This window comes from Macaca thibetana, chromosome 8, assembly GCF_024542745.1.
Source record: "Macaca thibetana thibetana isolate TM-01 chromosome 8, ASM2454274v1, whole genome shotgun sequence".
Lineage (NCBI taxonomy): Eukaryota > Metazoa > Chordata > Mammalia > Primates > Cercopithecidae > Macaca > Macaca thibetana.
The window spans coordinates 10,468,382-10,484,941 of NC_065585.1; the positions used below are offsets into that span (position 1 = coordinate 10,468,382).

Consider the following 16,560-nt stretch of genomic DNA (forward strand, 5'->3'; position numbering starts at 1 on the left):
AGTTGGTATGGTGAGAAACTAGTGTGTCTGAGTTTATTTGGCAGCGTTTTATCTTTTTTAGTGGTATGTAAAATATCCGTGCTCCCTAAAGTAGATGTTGTCTTAGATTTGAGAAAATACAATAATAAAACCTATTTCACAGGATTGTTGTGAGAATTAAATAAGCCTCGTATGAGCCTCTGGTGGTGCCGGCTCATGGTGAGGGTTTAATTAATTTAACCTTCCTTCTCATCGGCTTCTTCCTCTTTCAATGCCATTGTTTTGGTTACAGCAAGTTTTCCCTAAGTATGATGATGGTAATGAAGTTGATAGTTTATTCACAGCTGATTAAAAGTTCTGCAAGATGAGCTAAATGGAAGGAAAATGTTTGTTCTAACCTGAGTCTCTTTTCCTGAATATATAAAAAAGGTATTTTAAACTGTACTCATCTGCATGTATGAGACTATTCTTTACGCTGGATGTGACAGCAATCCAGCTTTATGTTGTTAAAATATTTCCATTCCAATTGGGAAGCTGCTGGCCCTTAGGAAATTAATAACTTAAGGACAAATGAAAAACAAGAAAACAAAAGTATAACTCAGAAAGAATTTGCCACCCTACTCCTCTCCTCATAAGATAGATAATTTAATAGGGTCTTAGCTTTGGCTGTTGGACTCTCTCTGAAGTTAATAAATCCAAGTAAAAGATAGTTACAAAGCAGGGAGGATGATTTATACTAATCAAGGAGAAGAAGTAAGAGATTTTTAATCTGGGGCTTTTAAACAGAGTAGTGTAATAGTCTCATAATGTAGCATTTTGTCTTCTTGAGGACATTGATAAATGGTTAATCATTTTGTAATAATCAGATCATCTAGCACTTGTTAAGTGCCTACTGTGTTGGCAGCATCATCGCTAAGGGGAAGCTGGCATTGGGCTGGTGAGGCTGTTACTGCAGGTAATGAGTACAGGTGGTATGAAAGGCAGTGGGCAAAGGTGTGGCAAAAGCCAGCCCTTCAGACCCTGCCTCTTCCCACCAACTGGTATAGAGAGTACTGGGCAGAGGTGTGGGGTACACAGCTAGCCCTTCAGACCCCAAACCTCCCCACCAGCTGGCATAGAAGGTACTGGGCAAAGGTGTGGGGTCCATAGCCAGCCCTTCAGACCCCAAACTTCCCCACCAGTGCTCAGAGATGGGCACATTCACTGGGCTGCATTCTGGGTCTGCCTCTGGGAGCTGCCTCCCTCTACCTTTCTGAGCCTTACATATCTTCCAGGGTAGTTGGGATTGACTGGGATCATGGATAAGCCACCTAGCAGTGTACATGATCTTCTCAAAATTATTGTTTGTTCCAGAAGATCCAGACTCTTTTTGTTTGCCACAGTTAGTTTTTTTAAATGTCTATTTTGAAATAATTACAGATTCACAGGAAGTTGTAAAGATAATACAGAAGTCTCACGTGCCTTTTACCCAGTTTACCCAAAAGTGGTTTACATTTTTAAAATAAATATAAAATCTACAGAACACAAAATTTACCATTTTAGTCATTTTTAGGTAGTTTAGTGGCATTAGGTACATTAGTGTTGTTATGTAACCATCACCACCGTTGATCTCTAGAACTTTTTTTTTTATTATCCCAACCTATTGGTTACATCTTATGTAACTGTCATACAATATTAAACCAAGAAATTGGTGCCGGTGCAGTGTGTGTGTATAGTTTGAATCCATTTTTATTGTGTGTAGATTTGTGTCATTACTCCCGCAGTCAAGATGCAGCACTGTTTGTTGCCGTTTGATCTGTGTGAGTGAAGTGTAGAAAGCTTCCCGCCATTTACATCCCTTTACCCTCCCTCATTTTTTAAAAAAGGTACTCAAATATGTTAATTTTATTGTTTCTTAATACACACATTTATTTGTACTGAAAATTGTAAAAATAGCACAAAGTTTCTTTTTATTACAATCCAAATTTTTGAAATCCAGAAAATCCAATTATTATGCTCTAGCCAAACTACCCAGTGCTTTCTTTACATTCTTTCCCCACAAGTGACTTTGCTTCAAATTCCTTTTTTTTTTTTTTTTTTTTTTTTTTTTGGAGACAGAGTCTGACTCTGTTGCCCAGGTTGGAGTGCAGTGGCGTGATCATGGCTCACTGCAACCTCCACCTCCTGGTTTCAAACGCTTCTCCTGCCTCAGCCAACCAAGTAGCTGGGACTACAGGTGTACGCTACCTCCCCTGGCTAATTTTTTTTCTTTTTTTTTTTTTTTTTTTTTTTTTTTTAATTAGACTTTAAGTTCTGGGATACATGTACAGAATGTGCAGGTTTGTTTCATAGGTATACATGTGCCATGGTGGTTTGCTGCACCCGTCAACCTGTTATCTACATTAGGTATTTCTCCTAATGCTGTCCCTCCCCCCACCCCCAACCCCTGACAGGCCCCAGCGTGTGCTGTTCCCCTCCCTGTGTCCATGTGTTCTCATTGTTCAACTCCCACTTATGGGTGGGAACATGCAGTGTTTGGTTTTCTGTTCTTGTATTAGTTTGCTGAGGATGATGGTTTCTGGCTTCATCCATGTCCCTGCAAAGGACGTGAACTCATCCTTTTTTATGGCTGTGTAGTATTCCATAGTGTATAGGTGCCACATTTTCTTTATCCAGTCTATCATTGATGGGCATTTGGGTTGGTTCCAAGTCTTTGTTACTGTGAACAGTGCTGTAATAAACATACGTGTGCATGTGTCTTTACAGTATAATGTTTTGTAATCCTTTGGGTATATACCCAGTAATGGGATTGCTGGGTCAAATGGTATTTCTAGTTCTAGATCTTTGAGGAATCTCCACACTGTCTTCCACAATGGTTGAACTAATTTACACTCCCACCAACAGCGTAAAAGCGTTCCTGTTTCTCCACATCCTTTCCATCATCTGTTGTTTTCTGACTTTTTAATGATCACCATTCTAACTGGTGTGAGATGATATCTCACTGTGGTTTTGATTTGCATTTCTCTAATGACCAGTGATGAGCATTTTTTTCACAGTTGTTGGCTGCATAAATATCTTCTTTTGAGAAGTGTCTGTTCATATCCTTCACTCACTTTTTGATGGGGTTGTTTGTTTTTTTCTTGTAAATTTGTTTAAGTTCTTTGTAGATTCTGAATATTAGCCCTTTTTCAGACGGATTGCAAAATTTTTCTCCCATTCTGTAGGTTGCCTGTTGACTCTGATGATAGTTTCTTTTGCTGTGCAGAAGCTCTTTAGTTTAATTAGATCCTATTTGTCAATTTTGGCTTTTGTTGCCATTGCTTTTGGTGTTTTACTCATGCAGTCTTTGCTCATGCCTATGTCCTGAATGGTATTGCCTAGATTTTCTTCTAGGATTTTTATGGTTTTAGGTCTTACATTTAAGTCTTTAATTTATCTTGAGTTAATTTTTATATAAAGTGTAAGAAAGGGATCCAGTTTCAGCTTTCCACAGATGGATAGCCGGTTTTCCCAACACCATTTATTAAATAGGGAATCCTTTCCCCATTGCTTGTTTTTTGTCAGGTTTGTCAAAGATCAGATGGTTGTAGATGTGTGGTGTTATTTCTGAGGCCTCTGTTCTGTTCCATTGGTCTATATATCTGTTTTGGTACCAGTACCATGCTGTTTTGGTTACTGTAGCCTTGCAGTATAGTTTGAAATCAGGTAGCATGATGCCCCCAGCTTTGTTCTTTTTGCTTAGGATTGTCTTGGCTATTAGGGCTCTTTTTTTGGTTCCATATGAAATTTAAAGTAGTTTTTTTCCAATTCTGTGAAGAAAGTCAGTGGTAGTTTGATGGGGATAGCATTGAATCTATAAATTACTTTGGGCATTATGGCCGTTTTCACGATATTGATTCTTCCTATTCATGAGCATTTTTCCATTTGTTTGTGTCCTCTCTTACTTCCTTGAGCAGTGGCTTGTAGTTCTCCTTGAAGAGGTCCTTCACATCCCTTGTAAGTTGTATTCCTAGGTATTTTATTCTCTTTGTAGCAATTGTGAATGGGAGTTCACTCATGATTTGGCTCTTTGTCTGTTATTGGTGTATAGGAATGCTTGTGATTTTTGCACATTCATTTTATATCCTGAGACTTTGCTGAAGTTGCTTATCAGCTTAAGGAGGTTTGGGGCTGAGATAATGTGGTTTTCTAAATATACAATCATGTCATCTGCAAACAGAGACAATTTGACTTCCTAATTGAATACCCTTTATTTCTTTCTCTTGCCTGATTGCCCTGGCCAGAGCTTCCAATACTATGTTGAATAGGAGAGGTGAGAGAGGGCATCCTTGTCTTGTGCCAGTTGTCAAAGGGAATGCTTCCAGTTTTTGCCCATTCAGTATGATATTGGCTGTGGGTCTGTCATAAATAGCTGTTATTATTTCGAGATATGTCCCATTGATACCTAATTTATTGAGAGTTTTTAGCATGAAGGGCTGTTGAATTTTGTCAAAGGCCTTTTCAGTGTCTGTTGAGATAATCATGTGGTTTTTGTCATTGGTTCTGTTAATGTGATAGATTACATTTATTTATTTACGTATGTTGAACTAGCCTTGCATCCCAGGGATGAAGCCAACTTGATTGTGGTGAATAAGCTTTTTGATGTGCTGCTGGATTTGGTTTGCCAGTATTTTATTGAGGATTTTTCAATGTTCATCAGGGATATTGGCCTAAAATTTTGTTGTTGTTGTTGTGTCTCTGCTGGGTTTTGGTATCAGGATGATGCTGGCCTCATAAAATGAGTTAGGGAGCATTCCCTCTTTTTCTATTGTTTGGAATAGTTTCAAAAGGAATGGTACTAGCTCCTCTTCGCACCTCTAGTAGAATTTGGCTGTGAATCCATCTGGTCCTGGATTTTTTTGGTTGGTAGGCTATTAATTACTGCCTCAATTTCAGAACTTGTTATTGTTCTATTCAGGGATTCGACTTCTTCCTGGTTTAGTCTTGGGAGGATGTATGTGTACAGGAATTTGTCCATTTCTTCTAGACTTTCTAGTTTATTTGCCTAGAGGTGTTTATAGTATTTTCTGATGGTAGTTTGTATTTCTGTGGGATCAGTAGTGATAGCCCCTTTATCATTGTTTATTGTGTCTATTTGTTTCTTCTCTCTTTTCTTCTTTATTAATCTGGCTAGCAGTCTATCTATTTTGTCGATCTTTTAAAAAAACCAGCTACTGGATTCATTGATTTTTTTTTGAAGGGTTTTTCGTGTCTCTGTCTCTTTTAGTTCTGCTCTGATCTTAGTTATTTCTTGTCTTCTGCTAGCTTTTGAATTTGTTTGCTCTTGCTTCTCTAGTTCTTTTAATTGTGATGTTAGGGTGTCAATTTTAGATCTCTCCTGCTTTTTCTTGTGGGCATTTAGTGCTATAAATTTCCCTCTACACACTGCTTTAAATGTGTCCCAGAGATTCTGGTACGTTGTGTCTTTGTTCTCACTTGTTTCAAAGAACATCTTTGTATCTGCCTTTATTTCATTATTTACCCAGTAGTCATTCAGGTGCAGGTTGTTAAGTTTTCATGTAGTTGTGTGGTTTTGAGTGAGTTTATTAATCTTGAGTTCTAATTTCATTGCATTGTGGTCTGGGAGACTGTTATAATTTCCGTTCTTTTGCATTTGCTGAGGAGTGTTTTACTCCTAATTATGTGGTCAGTTTTAGAATAAGTGCAGTGTGGTGCTGAGAAGAATGTTTATTCTGTTGATTTGGGGTGGAGAGTTCTGTAGATGTCTATTAGGTCTGCTTAGTCCAGAGCTGAGCTCAAGTCCTGGATATCCTTGTTCATTTTCTGTCTCATTGATTTGTCTAATATTGACAGTGGGGTGTTAAAGTCTCCCACTGTTATTGTGTTGGAGTCTAAGTCTCTTTGTAGGTCTTTAAGAAGTTGTTTTATGAATCTGCTTGCTCCTGTGTTGGATGCATATATATTTAGGATAGTTAGCTATTCTTGTTGTGTTGATCCCTTTACCATTATGTAATGGCCTTCTTTGTCTCTTTTGATCTTTGTTGGTTTAAAGTCTGTTTTATCAGAGAATAGGATTGCAACCCCTGCTTTTTTTTGTTTCCCATTTGCTTGGTAGATCTTCCTCCATCCCTTTATTTTGAGCCTATGTGTGTCTTTGCACATGAAATGGGTCTCCTGAATACAGCACACTGATGGGTCTTGACTCTATCTAATTTGCCCGTCTGTGCCTTTTAATTGGGGCATTTAGCCCATTTACATTTGAGGTTTTGTTACGTGTGAATTTGATCCTGTCATATGATGCTAGCTGGTTATTTTGCCCATTAGTTGATGCAGTTTCTTCATAGTCTTTGGTCTTTACAAATTGGCATGTTTCTGCAGTGGCTGGTACCGGTTGTTCCTTTCCATGTTTAGTGCTTCCTTCAGGAGCTCTTGTAAGGCAGGCCTGGTGGTGACAAAATCTCTAAGCATTTGCTTGTCTGTAAAGGCTTTTATTTCTCCTTCACTTATGAAGCTTGGTTTGGCTGGATTTGAAATTCTGGGTTGAAAATTCTTTTCTTTAAGAATGTTGAATATTGGCCCCCACTTTCTTCCGGCTTGTAGGGTTTCTGCTGAGAGATCCACTGTTAGTCTGATGGGCTTCCCTTTGTGGGTAACCCAGCCTTTCTCTCTGGCTGCCTTTAACATATTTTCCTTTATTTCAACCTTGGTAAATCTGACGATTATGTGTCTTGAGGTTGCTCATCTCAAGGAATATTCTTGTGGTGGTCTCTGTATTTCCTGAATTTGAATGTTGGCCTGCTTTGCTAGATTGGGAAGTTCTCCTGGATAATATCCTGAAGAGTGTTTTCCAACTTGGTTCCATTCTCCCTATCACTTTCAGGTACAACAATCAAACGTAGATTTGGTTTTTTCACATAGTGCCGTATTTCTTGGAGGCTTTGTTCACTTCTTTTCACTCTTTTTTCTCTAATCTTGTCTTCTTGCTTTATTTCATTGAGTTAATCTTCAATTTCTAATACCCTTTCTTCTGCTTGATTGATTTGGCCATTGATACTTGTGTATGCTTCATGAAATTTTCATGCTGTGTTTTTCGGCTCCATCAGGCCATTTATGTTCTTCTGTAAGCTGGTTATTCTTGTTAGGAATTTGTCTAACCTTTTTTTCAGGTTCTTAGCTTCCTTGCATTGGGTTAGAACATGCTCCTTTAGCTCGGAGGAGTTTGTTAGTACCCACCTTCTGAAGCCTACTTCTGTCAATTTGTCAAACTCATTCTCCGTCCAGTTTTGTTCCTTTGCTGGCCAGGAGTTGTGATCCTTTGGAGAAGAGGTGTTCTGGTTTTTGGAATTTTCAGCCCTTTTGCGCTGGTTTCTCCCCATCTTTGTGGGTTTATCTACCTTTGGTCTTTGATGTTGGTGATGTTGATACTATTCCTTTCTGTTTGTTAGTTTTCCTTCTAACAGGCCCCTCTGCTGCAGGTCTACTGGAGTTTGCTGGAGGTCCACTCCAGACCCTGTTTGCCTTGGTATCACCAACAGAGGCTGCAGAACAACAAAGAGTGCTACCTGTTCTTACTTCTGGAAGCTTTGTCCCAGAGGGGAAGCTGCCAGATGCCAGCCAGAGCTCTGCTGTATGAGGTGTCTGTTGACTCCTCCTGGGAGGTGTGTCCCAGTCTGGATACACGGTGGGTCAGGGACCCCCTTGAGGAGGCAGTCTGTCCATTATCAGAGCTCAAACACTGTGCTGTGAGAACCGCTTCTCTCTTCAGAGCTGTCAGGCAGGGAGGTTTAAGTCTGCTGAGGCTCCACCCGCAGCCGCCCCTTCCCCCAGGTGCTCTGTCCCAGGGAGCTGTGGTGGGGTCCATCCAGTTCAGACTTCCTGGCAGCTTTGTTTACACCGTGAGGGTAAAACTGCCTACTCAGGCCTCAGCAATGGCGATGCCCCTTTCCCCACCAAGCTCTAGTGTCCCAGGTCGACCTCAGACTGTGAGAATTTCAAGCCAGAATTTCAAGCCAGTGGATCTTAGCTTGCTGGGCTCTGGGGGTGGGACCTGCCGAGCCAGGCACTGGAGACAATCTCTGGGTCTGCCAATTGCAAAGACCATGGGAAAAGCGCAGTACCTGGGCTGGAATGCACTGTTCTTCCCGGTACAGTCTCTCATGACTTCCCTTGGCTAGAAAAGGGAAAATCTCCTGACCTTTGCACTTTCCAGTGAGGCGATGCCCCACCCTACTTTGGCTCACTCTCTGTGGGCTGCACCCACTATCCAGCCAGACCCAATGAGATGAACTGGGTACCTCGGTTGGAAATGCAGGAATTACCTGCCTTCTGCTTTGATCTCACTGGGAGCTGCAGACTGAAGCTGTTCCTATTCGGCCATCTTGCCAGCTACCTTAGTTTTTCCTATTTTTAGTAGAGACGGGGTTTCACCATTTGGCCAGGCTGGTCTTGAACTCTTGACCTCAGGTGATCTGCCTGCCTCGGCCTCCCAAAGTGCTGGGATTACAGGTGTGAGCCACTGTGCCTGGCCTGGTTCAAATTCTTGATGTTGGGTTTCCTGTCACTGACTTTAGGCTTCTAAAATACATGGGAATACTTATGTCCTTTTGGTGCTTTTTTAGGTCAAATCAGTGAGTAGAGCTAAAATATACTGAGGTTATTCAAATACATTTAAACTACATGGATCACTTATAAATTACTGGTATCATGGTAGGAAGGAAAAAAGATACAAGAAGACAAAACACATCATAGAATTCATTATCAAAATTATTGGTATATAGTCTATTCTAGCTATATATCCTTTTATGTAAAATTACCAGCAAGAAAGAAAAGCACAAGAATAAGGTTTAAGGCTGAAGTGACTTGGTGTCATAATCCCTGATTCTAGCATTCCCAGAAGGATCCTATCTGTTAAATATGCGGAAACTGCAGCAACATTGGAGTGGTTCACTTCTTCGTTCATTCTGACGTCCCTTAAGCCGAGTGTTTGTTAGTTCTCTTTCAAGCCTAGGAACTATGCTGAGTAATGGGTGTCTCAATTTTGCCATTCTTTCTTTCTGCATAGATAGCAATGTTTTTACTCCTCTCTTCTTGTAAAGCAAGTCATCTCTGATTTACTTGAGGATCGTTGCTCTTATATCCTATTGTTGGGGTGAACCTGTGGTAGAAGGGAAGGGAATTCAGTACAAGGGTTGATAGTCAAGTTATGAAGGTTCTTTATCAACATCTCAGAGCAGAAGTTTGAGAGGACCCCCTCCCTCATTCATGGTATAATTGTTGTAAGTATTTCTTCTGCATACATTGAGAACTACTTCCCACAGAGATAGACTTTTTGTTTCAACTGTCAAACATAATTTAGAAAACCTAAGAGGAAAGTCTGGTGTATTTACTCATATTTTTATACTTTCCTTTCTTCTTTCTTTCTTTTTGATGTTCTAAGATTTATTGTTTTTATATTTTTTTCCTGTTTAAGAAACTTCCTGTAGCCATTCTATTAGGTGATATCTACTGGTGACAAATTACGCCAATTTTTCTTCCTTTGAGAATGTCTTGATTTCCCCTCCATTCCTGAAGGGTATTTTCACTGGACATGGAATTTTAGGCGGACAGTTCTTTTCTTTCAACATTTGAAAATGCTGTGCCATTTCCTTCTGGGTTCCATTGTATCTGATGATAAATCTGCTGTCATTCACATAATTTTCCTCTGTAGACTTTTTTTCTTGTTACTTTTACATTTTGTCTTTAGTTTTCAGAGATTTGATTATGATGTGTCTTGGCATGGATTTCTTTTTTTAAATTATTTTACTTTAAGTTCTTGGATACTTGTGCAGAACGTGAAGGTTTGTTATGTAGGTATATATGTGTCCCGGTGGATTGCTGCACCTGTCAACCTGTCATCTATGTTTTAAGCCCAGCATGCATTAGCTGTTTGTCCTAATGTTCTCCTTCCCCTTTCCCCCCAGCCCCCAACAGGCCCCAGTGTGTGATGTTCCCCTCCCTGTGTCCATGTGTTCTCATTGTTCAACTCCCACTTATGAGTGAGAACATGTGGTATTTAGTTTTCTGTTCGTGGTTAGTTTGCTGATAATGATGGTTTCCAGCTTCATCCATGTCCCTTCAAAGGACACGAACTCATTCTTTTTTATGGCTGTACTTGGCATGGATTTTTTTGGATTTATCCTGTCTGGGGTTTGCTCAGCTTCTTGAATTAGTGGATTTGTATCTTTTGTCAAATTTGGGAAGTTTTCAGCTGTAATTTCTTTGAATACTTGCCCAGTTCTATTCTCTTTTTCTTTTTTTGGGACTCATGTCACAAATGTTAATCTTTTGTGATAGTCCCACAGGTCCTTGGGGGCTCTGTTCTTTTCTTTTTCAATCTCTTTTCTTTGTTATTTTTCTCTCCTTTTCATTCTGCTTTGAGCCCATCCATTGAAAGTTTTGTTGTTGCTGTATTTTTCTGTTCTAAAATTTTCATTTGGGTTTTCTTTATATCTCTGATTTCTTTTCTGAGATGCAGTGTTTTTTTGCTTGTTGTAGAGAGGCTTGTCCTTTATCATGAAGGCATTTTTGTGATGGCTACTTTAAGTCCTTATCAGTTAATTCTGACATCTGTGCCACCTAGTATTGGTGTCTGTTAATTGTTTTTTCTCATTACAATTGATATTTTCCTGGTCTTGGAAAATCATGAGGAATGATTTTTAATCGAATCTTGGGCATTTTCGATATTATGTTACGAAGGTCTGGATCTTATTTAAATCTTCGGTTTTAGCAGGCTCCATCTGACACTGCTCTGGTGGGGACGAGGGGGTACTGCCTTATTACTGCCAGTGTGGGGTGGAAGTTCAGGTTCCCCACTCAGTCTCTTTGATGCCTGTAGAAAAGTGCACCTCATTACTAGTGGATGGGGGTGGGAGTTCAGGCTCCCAGCTGGACCTCTGCTGCTGATACCAATCCTAGCTAGAAGGGGCAAGGGTGCCTTAGTACTACCCTCCATGGGGCCTCCAGTGACACTTCAGTGTGCAGGGATAGCTTCATTACTGCTGAATGCTGGTGAACGTCTTGGCTCTGTACTGGGCCTTCTGTGCCACTAGCCCAGCTGGGAATGGGAAGGGGTGCTCTGTTCACTGCTGGGTAGTGTATTTTGAGTTTTTACTTGGGGCCCCTGAGACCCTCAACAATACCAGTGATCTCCTCTGCTGTCCTTCTGTGTCAAGCCCAGCCTGCAGGACCTCAAGGGAGGCAGAGGGGTATGGAGGGGCACAGGGCTCTGGGGACCCCCATGGGGAAGGGTTTGTACAAGGTTTTGTTGCTATGAAGGTGATATTCGTCCCTGTTCCTGTCCATCTCTCTCTGTCTATGATGCACAGCAGAAGGTCTGGAAGGATGTAGGCACCACACTGTGCTCAGTGATGCTCTGACTCTCAGAGGGGATGCTCGGGGGTTATCTGTATTCTATAGACTGCTGTTTTGTTTACTGTTACCATCAACATGTACTCCTATGTACCTTTTATAATGAACAATAATGGAAATATTAAAAGCTGGTGTAAGGGCTGGTGGGGGACCCCATAATGCCTGAACCCTGTCTTGTTCCACTCATCCTGCCCTTGAGACTCCCGCCAGGTGGACGTACAGAGGACAGCAGCAGCCGGAGGAGGACACTCTGCCTCGTGTGCAGGGTGCCAGAGCATCCTGTGAGCTGGCTGGATGTGAGCTGGCTGTGAGCATCTGTGACTCCAGCTCAAGGCCCAACTGACCCTCATCACCCCTTTCCTTGAGGGCCTGAAAGTTGGGGAGGGGTCCCTCAGAGCAGGCCAGCTTCAGCTGATCATGTCTGCGGCCCATGGCTAGAGCACTGGCCACCTTCTGCTGCATCCAGGAACCTTCCCAGTGCAAGGGACTCAGTCTCCACCTCGGGGCCTATGAATTCATATTCCAGTTCACAGCTGCCTTCTGGAAGGAGTTGGGTCAAAACACCTTGCTTGTCCCAGGGTCCCAGAGCAGGCAGGGGGGTCAGAGGTTGCAGACAGGACCTGGCTGTTCTTGGCTGGGAATGTTTACAAATCAGAGATCAGAAATGAGGACTTATTAGTACAGTTATTTTAGGATTTTCCACTTTAATAGTACAGCGTAGCTGGCTAAAACCTGGAATTGAATTAGTAGGAATTGAATGCTCAAACCCTGAACTTTCGTGATTTTCTTTGTGCTGAATATGTCATTTTCCCTTTGAATTCTTTTCATAAGGTTGAGTGCACAGTAATTGGACCTAAAAATGCATCCAAATTACAGCATCTTCATCAGGATTAGCTGACAACATAATTATGAGTATATTTCAGGGTGCAAGATAATATTTTTTTCATATTAGTCCACTATAGAAAACAAAAGTGCCTCCTTTGTTGTTATTTTGGTGGATTAACAATTCTTAATATTTGGGGGATGCAGCCTGACCCCGCGCCCTCTCTGTGTGCTTTGGCATTTTGCCGTTTATATGCGGCTTTATGAACGTCCCCAGTGAGTGCAGCTGCCCTCCCTGTGGGAGGCCTGGGAGGCACTCATAGGTTCTGTTGGAAAGGGTGCACCGTGCTCTCTGCTCTGGGCTTTTGGAACAGGCTGCTTTTAAATTTGAGATTGCAATGGTAGGAGCAACACAGAGCGCCCCCTGGGGAGCCTGGCTGTCAGGACCAGCCCTGTGACCAAGACCCCTGCTCCCTTGGGGAGTTTTTGTGGTCTCGTGGGCTCTGTGTGGCCATATGTTCTTTACTGGCGCTGACCCTGCACAGGCCATGTAGCCCTGTGGAGCCCTGGGCCTGGGTCAGGGAGATCCCGGTTCTGCTTGCCGCTGCACTTCCCTGGCTGAGGGGAGGCCAGCTCCTCTGACCCTCCATCCTGTATTGTAGAATGGGGATCATGGGCTGGCCAACAGAGAGGTGGGGCATTGAATGAGGAAGTGTTCGTAGGGGTGGGGTGGGGTCGGGGTTAGAGCCCATGCCCGATGCACTCTGGAGTCTGGGAGCCCCTCCCGTGACCTCCTGTGCAGGTCTGGCTGCCTTTCAAGATCCATTCAAGTGCCTTCTCCCGTAATTTCCCAGGCACCTCAGCCAAGGCTTTCCCCTTTCCTCTGCTCATGGTCTTTATGATTTGCAGTGTGCGACTCAGCTTCCTCATTAGTTGAACACCTATCATGTGCCAGGCTGGGGACATGGACTTGAATAAGATGTCTTCCTTGCCTGGACTTGAATAAGACACCATCCTTGCCTGAGCAGCTTAGAGTGGATCCTCCTGAACCGTGTTGGATCTGCTGTGTTATCCTTCATCTTGTTTTTAGAAGGCCTAGCAGTCTTTCTGATTTTTAAATGTTATTTAGACTCATTGTAGAAAATACAGATGTTATTATTAATTATTATTATTATTATTTTGAGACAGAGTCTTGCTCTGTCACCCAGGCTGGAGTACAGTGACACGATCTCAGCTCACTACATCCTCCACCTCCCAGGTTCAAGCAATTCTCCTGCCTCAGCCTCTCGAGTAGCTGGGATTATAGGTGCACGCCACCACATCCAGCTAATTTTTTGTATTTTTAGTAGAGACGGGGTTTTGCCATCTTGGCCAGGCTGGTTTCGAACTCCTCACCTCGTGATCTGCCCACCTTGCCTTCCCAAAGTGCTGGGATTACAGGCAGAAGTTATTTTTTAAAAAAGTTTCACAGTGAAAATTTTGGTGTATTTCCTTTCATCCTGGCCAGCTCTCCTTCCTTCCATCTATTCATAAATAATATCTATCCATTAATAAAAAAATTGTATTCATACCAAATAGCTGAGTATTCCATTCTTTAAAACTTAGTGTTCATTATGAGTGTTTCCCTGTGCCGTTCAGTATTCTTTGAAATACGATTTTCAGTGGCTGTATCATAATTTGTTTTGTGAGTGTCAGGATTTGTCCACTGCTGAGCACTTCGGTCGCTTCTGGGAACTTGGTATTATAAATACTTGTGTGTTGAGTATCTTAGTGCACAATCCCTGTTCTCATTTTGGATGATCACGAAGGCAGGATCTCAAGGAGGAAAACCACTGGTCAGAAGTTATGAGCGAGTGTCTTTGAGGCTCTGGACCCCTTTGCCATGGCAGTATTGGTTCATGAGAGCAGCAGCCTCTACCACCCTTATGCATGTCTGTGCGTGTGTGTCTGCTGCAGAGCAGCTTTGTAGGGAGAAGCGGTCTTGGGCATTGGGCTGGTCCCGAAAGCCAGATCCCCGGGAAAACTCTGAGCAGTCCTCTGTGGGCAGATGACCCAAAAGAGGCTGCCTTGCAGGCCAGAGAGATGTGGAGGCTTAGGACACACTGAGCTGCCTCCCCACTGGCCTTTTTACATGCTCTCTGCACACTCTCTCTGCCCACTCTCCTCCCTGCTGACCAGACCTCTTTTTATTTTGTAATTTAAATATGATGCTGGCCTTTTACTCAAAGGCTTGGAAGATTGTCAGCTGGTAAAAGTCATTTGTCCAGTGTAGCCAGTGCTTGGCGGTGACCATTGTCACCCAGACGGCCAAAGGATGCTTCCTTTTGTTAGAGCAAACCTTCCCCAGGCCTGATGAGGGTGCCTGCTTTCTGAATATCCCTGCCTTGATCTCAGCCACCTTGGGCGTCTCTGTGGCCATGTTAGGGAAATCTCACTTTCTGAGGTTACCAGTATCTTCCTCATGGCTGGATCCAGTGCCTGCCCTCCCCATCCTTGCTGCGTTTTTCAGGAGCAGCCCCTCTTCTCTTCCACCTTCTCCCTAAGGGCTTTCTCTGTCACTAAGGACTCGGTCTTCTGTTTGTTGCTTGCTATGAGCTGAATGTTTGTTTCCCCCTAAAATTCATAGATCAAAACCTACCCTCCAATGTGATGGCCTAGCAGGTGGGGCCTTTGGGAGGTGGTCAGGTCATGAGGGTGGGGCCCTTGTGAATGGAATTCGTGCCTTTATGAAAGAAACCCCAAAGAGCTACCTTGCCCTTTCCACCATGTGACGACACAGCAAGAAGGCACCAGCTTTGAACCAGGAAGTGGCCCTCGCCAGGCATTGATTCTGCCCGTGCCTCTATCTCAGACTTCCCAGCCTCCAGAACGGTGAGAAATACAATTCTCTTAATAAGCCACAAAATGTGGCATTTTGTGATAGCTACTCGGATGGACTGAGCCAGGGCCTTTGGAAGGATTTGGTTTCTTGACACTTTCCATCTTTAGGCTTGATGCTCCTCCTTGGGTGCTGACCCCATTTCTCTGCCCCACTGTAGCTGAACCCCACCCTGTCTTGCACTGCCTTCTCCTAGTAGGCATCTGCATGCTGACATCCTGCCCAAACCACTTGATCCTGCCCATCAGACCTGTCCTTGCTCCCTTGGGGGCACATCTGCCTCCCCTGTCTCTGTTGTTGGCCGTGTCTAGTCAGTGATGGTCTCATACCTGCTTGGCCTGACTCCTCTGCAGACCTGTGTCTCAGGCCATCATCTCTGCTCTCATCTCCGGACAGGCTCTTTGGTGTCAGTCCCACCCGTCTTGGGTGGATGTACTCCTTCCTTCTCCCTCCCTCATTCCGCCATAGCCACTTGCTGTCCTCCATGTGTACTGAGGTGTCCAAGGCTAGCCAGATGCTGTTTCCAGTGACCTCACATTCTAGGGGGAGCCATGTGATGGGGCCATGCTGCGTCCAGGGTATGGACACGCAGGGGAACTGGCGCAGCTCAGGCACGTGGGGCCTCTCCTTCGGGGCCAGCCCCTTCAGACACGGTTTCTCCTTGCCTTTGCTCTGCTGGTGGACTCCTGGTTCTCTCAGGAGCTGCCAGTGCCTGCTCAGTGACTGTGCTGGGGAACTCTGTCCCTGTGTTGTCAGCAGATCCACTCCTTTCCCTTCCTCCTGCCTCCATGGCACTCCGTGTATTTCCTCCCTGAGCCTGCATGTCTCCTGCCCACACACGCTTCCTGGAGTTTCACTGTCCTGCAGCACTGAGCTCTGGTTGTCCCTCAGCTGAGAAGCCTCTCCTGTCCATGGCAGCCTGTCCAGATCGGGATCCGCCCCACTCTCATGGCCCACGTCACATGGCGGAGCCTTCTGTTGTGTGAGAGTTGTTCCAGGTTCCCGTGTTTGTCTCTGCCTCTACCTCGGGAGCTCCAGGTCCAGTCTCCTTGCTTGAGAGAGCTGAGCACACAGACACATCTGTTACGCAAATTCATAACAGATGGCCAAGGCCAGGTGCCACCCAGGGTCCTCAGGCCTTAGGTGGTGTGGAACAGCCAAGCAGTAGTTTATTTCTGGTAGTCTCCAACACTTTCTCATATACAAATGCAAAATAGTTTTATTTATGTAATCTCTAGGCAGTGCTTGGTGTGCCTTTGAACTAGGAGACCCCTTGTAATAGCCCTGTGGTCCCCAGAAGTTCAGCTCTGTTACATGTCACAGAAGTCCCATTTTCCTGAGAGCATCCTAGGAACCAAGAATACTTACGGGTATTGGGAAATAATTTCAGTAAAAACCATTACATGAGATTGTTCTGTGGCATGTCTGTCTCTCCAGTGAGATGGTGGCCTCCTCTTGTGGCAGGGCCTGGACCTCATGCCCGATTCATCTCTGTC

The 16,560-nt window shown here is 43.6% G+C and overlaps 1 protein-coding gene across 5 annotated transcripts in view; it reads left to right on the top strand.

The window, feature by feature from the left end:
• The window catches only part of ZFAT (zinc finger and AT-hook domain containing), a 235,157-nt gene that overhangs the window by 30,252 nt on the left and 188,345 nt on the right, over window positions 1–16,560 (top strand). The window lies entirely within an intron of this gene.